This window comes from Rhea americana, unplaced genomic scaffold (assembly GCF_003343005.1).
Source record: "Rhea americana isolate MKP2758 unplaced genomic scaffold, rheAme1 scaffold_40, whole genome shotgun sequence".
Classification (NCBI taxonomy): Eukaryota; Metazoa; Chordata; class Aves; order Rheiformes; family Rheidae; genus Rhea; species Rhea americana.
Genome location: NW_028186535.1, coordinates 1057397 through 1061995, shown reverse-complemented (window position 1 = coordinate 1061995; position 4599 = coordinate 1057397). Strand labels below are relative to the sequence as shown.

Here is a 4599-nt window from a genome sequence, read left to right as displayed (position 1 = left end):
AGCTAATTGCTTAAAAATAGATGTATATATAAATGAACCCTATCTTTTGGTTTGATAGATTTACCTGTTATAACAGAAAAGTAACTCTCATTTGTGGAGTATACAGAACAATGAATGTTTCCATGTTTGTGATAAAATATGCAAAAGCAAGAAAATAGCTTCTCTGATTGGCTGTTTTAAAACTCCTTTTTATATATGCTGATGACACATTGTGTCATGTCCTAGCTATGCTATTCCAGTGTGTGGAGTGATTGCATAGGGAAAAGGATGCTCCAGCGTGATACTACATTTCACACTGAGTGTGGACTGTTCATAACCGTGCTGCACTTTCTGTGAAAGTTGACTGCAAGTACAGTTTGATTTCATAAAGGTGTGTGATATCTGTCTCTTTTTTTTGTCTTTTTAAAATAGATATTTTTAAAGACTTCATGCTTTCTCTTCCTCATAGAAAGATTTATATTATTTCCTTAGCARTGGCAACCAAAAAGAAGAAAAAAAGAAGGTAATGGAGCTCTCCCATCAGCTGCCTCTGCTTCATATTTTAAAGTGTTAAGATATATTCAAAGTTATTCTTATAATCCTTCTTAACAAAGCAAACAAAACAATGTTTTCTCATACAAAGGGAAAAAAAACTAATTGATTATGTCATAAATTAATAGATTATCTCCAGATTCTTGTTACTGAGAAAGAATCCTAAAGTCTAACAAGCTTCATAAAATCTCTGGAGAATTAAATTGGTCTTTGGGGGCATTTTTACACAACTTTAGAACACCTGTGTCTTATAAAGGTATTCAGAAATTCTTGAATGAGTTTGGAATAATGTATAGTGTAGTGATTAGCAGGTGCCAGTTAAAGTATGTTTTAGAACACAGGTATTAGTTTGAACACTGTTCACCTTGTTTGTTCATTAAAATAACTCATTATAAGCCAAGGTACATGTATTGCATGCTGTTTAAATTGGAGTTAAGGCCTAATGAATTCTACATATGCGTAATATCCTCGAACTACTTCTTTCTAATCTGTGCCCCAGCCAATGACTTGCAGATGTTTTATATGATCCAATCATGTTTGGAAACCAAAAGTAACTGATTTGTCTTGTTAGAACTTCAAAGTCAGATGTTTTCCTTGCTTGCATTATTATTAAATCTAAAGAGGAAGAGCATGCTAAGAGATTTGACAATGTTATTTTATTGCAATTACTAAATATAACCTCCCCAAATATATATATATGTATACATCTGTACCCAGTAATTAAACTTGGAGAGTAGAAACATGAAGATTTGTACCCAAGTCTACTGGCTTTAATCTGGACAAAAGTAGTGATTTCCAAAAATAACATGAGTTATTATGTTGGCCATTTTTTTTTCTTCTCAGAGATGCAGAATTACTAACATACAGCCTACTGAAAATAAGAGAAACAAAGCTGTGGGTGTTAACCTTATGTCAGTCTCTTGGCTGCTGCGTACCCTCTGTAAGTCCATTCGTCTTTCTGCKCATATTCTCTCATTTTTTGATCTCTGTATTTATTTAGATTGCAAACTTTTTGGAAAGGGCTATTTTCTTTTTAGTTGCATAGTGTTCGACACAGTAGGCTGTAAGATCTCAGTTCTTTAGCATAATTCTGCTTAGAATGGTGTACACAAGGATTAATGATCAAATCAGCCCTTGTAAGTGACATATTTATTGGAATATTAAGCTGAAAGGCCAAGACCTAAGCTATAAAATTTTCCTGAGAGCAGGTAAGCTCCTTCTTACTGCTCCACCTCCTCTGARACTAGCCACTGAATCTGTTGTTCAAGTATAAGAGGGCTAAATAAATCTAAAGCTGAGCAAGAATCAATGCCAACGGCCAATATGACTYGTAGAGCATGGATCCAAAGACTGTCTGATAAACATTTCTTTTGTATCTCCTGTGTCCCATGAGTACTTACATGCTGCTAAGCGAAAGAAGGCCAAGGAGCAGTCCCTGAAACACTGAAACAAAATGGTACAGACTGAGTGTGGCCATAGTGCTTAGAATCAGCTCCCACTAGGGGAAGCTGGCCACATTAGTCCTACCAGGTGTTTAGGCTTCTATCTCATCAGGGTCCACACTGACACTTGTCTTACCCTAAAAAATAATTCTAATTTTCTGTGTGGGTACGTTTTTAGTTCAGAACACTTGAAACAGTGTGAGRTTGTATTGCTAGCTCACACCAAAGAGAGTGTTTAGCATGAAAATATGGGTATATGTTGCATGATGTGATGGGTGGAGATGTGTGAGWGTAGAAAGGCTGTTATGATAGTGCTGGGGAAGGTATCAGATGATAGGAATGACATCTGGTGCAATCTGTTTCATGCAGACTTGCAGAAGAAGTTTCAGGCATGAATTACCCTTTCATGGAAAAGATGCCRTCACCAGCTCTGATTTGGTAGATAGACTCTAAGAATGCTCAAGTGCCTCATGACAGTACATATATRTGTGTTAAGGATATGTACAGTGCAAAACAGAGCAGTCTCAGTTACTTTCATCTAAAAGCATGGCTGCCAATTTCCCAGTTCTTCATCTGTTGTAGACTACCCTGACTATTTGCTTATGTACCAGTCATCATCGTGTCATTTGACTTTTTGGCACAGGAAGGCTGCACTCTCTGCTGCACTACGGCACAGCTTTATGGAGGGAGGGAGGGAGAGAGAGAGAAAGTGTGAAAACATATATACATATTTTCAATTCATTACTTATTTTTATTTGTTTCATCTTTGATAGCTGCAATTTTTTTATTTAATGGTGTTGACTACAGTAATGAACACAGCACTTACTGTCATTCTTGGGATATCATCCCAGGCTGTCAAGGTATTCCAGAGTCATGCTTCTGTCCTAGAGATACTTATCTTTGAATGCAATATATTAGTGTTTCAAACAGAATGCTTCCCTAAACTAGGAACGTTTTGGGGGATAAAGGAAGAGTAGCTCTCTGAGCTGGTCATATATAGTCCAGTGATTTGGAGGAAACACTTGTATGATTAAAAAACCCCACATCTGTTATCAATGACAAGTGATCTACATTTTAGAAGTAAGGTCCATTTTGTAGTAATTATTTTTAAGGTTGCAAAATAGTTATTCAAAAGAGAAGTGATTTCTTTAATATAAACATTCACTCATATTGCTTACTGCTAAATACTTTTTCTGCATTTTTCTGCATATTTTTCAAAGTAGGATATTTTTTCTTTAACGCACAATGTTGTTGTGAAACACCAAAGAAATGCAATGTTCATTCTGAGCAAAACTCCAGCTCTGATACTGTTAACATTCAGTCAACTCATTTCAACTCATCACATTTATCTTTTCTCTTGACTCCAAGAGTTGTTTGTCATGGTAATGTTCATTCTGCTGGGCTATTCCTCATAATACAAAACAAATTATACTTCTTATAGCATTAGTCACACACAAAGTTTTTATAATTACTAAAATGCTACATATGTGAGTGATGAAACTGTGCTCCAGTTGCTCAAAAGGTGTTTTGAGACAAGAGCACATTATTGCTATAAATGTTTAAAAAATTTAATATATCATATCATGCTTTTCTTTAAAAAAGACACACACTATTAACAAGGAAAAAGGAGATCTATTTGCTGAATAAATCTGCCAACACATGAAAGTGCTAATTATACGAATTTTGAAGTTTTAAATTGTCATATATCAAGCCAACTGCAACAAAGGTATATGTACATGAAGTTTCTTAGGTTACATAGTATCTTCTCATGATCTGAGGGTTAAGTTATTGAAAATTATTTATAATGAAATGTTACAATATCTGTGCCTCAGCTTCCCTTCCTGTAAAATGAAAAATGTGACATTCATTTCTTTCAAAGTAATTTGAGATCTACAGATTAGAAATGGTAGCTGAGGACTTGCTGTTTCTGGTGAGTTCAGGGAGGTCTAGGCTCTATCACATAATATTACAATAAAACAACTTGCTCAGCATATTAGTCTGTTTGCAGTTCTGATCGATCGTTCACATTTTGGTGTCTGTTTTGCTTTTCAGGACCTTTAGCAGCATATGTAACGTCTATTGGGAGCAGTGTTCAAAGATATTTGACGTTTACTCTGTGTAAGGGTTTTGTATGGTCTGAACTGGGTTTTCATCAGTCTAATAAAGCTTTCAGTGGTCTTTTATTATCATTCTTGGCTTTATTAGCCTTTTATCTGACTGTTGGTTTGGCCTTTCCTTTGATTGACTGTGTCTGTATCAAGAATGCTATGTCAGCTAAAATACTCCACACTTTTTAATTGTGATGTTGTCTTTCAGGGAATAGAGTTTCCAGAGAACTAGTCAGCTGCTGTTTTTGCTAAATTCAATGCTTTGCTGTAAAAAGCTCCATGCCAAAACTATCTCCTGCTATTTTTGTATATAAAAAGCTGTTCTTTTATTTGTTTACGCAGATGTTTATTAGAAATGTTTTGCAACCCCCTCGCTTTCCAGAACCATGGGGTTATAATGGTCTATGGCTTGGTGGAGACATGTTTATGCATGAACTTTGCAGATATCTTGAGTCAGAAATGTGGGTGTAATGATTTTGGATCCTTTTACAGCCTTCCACGCTGTACGCTTTTATCCT

General features: G+C 35.5%; 1 long non-coding RNA gene across 1 annotated transcript; it reads left to right on the top strand.

Annotated features, from left to right (window-relative positions):
* Positions 1 to 1372: 1372 nt before the first annotated feature.
* Positions 1373 to 4160, top strand: LOC146590582 (uncharacterized). The gene is made up of 3 exons (XR_014896961.1): positions 1373 to 1471; positions 2343 to 2449; positions 4026 to 4160. It is a non-coding gene; the product is annotated as an uncharacterized LOC146590582 (long non-coding RNA).
* The last annotated feature ends 439 nt before the right edge of the window (positions 4161 to 4599 follow it).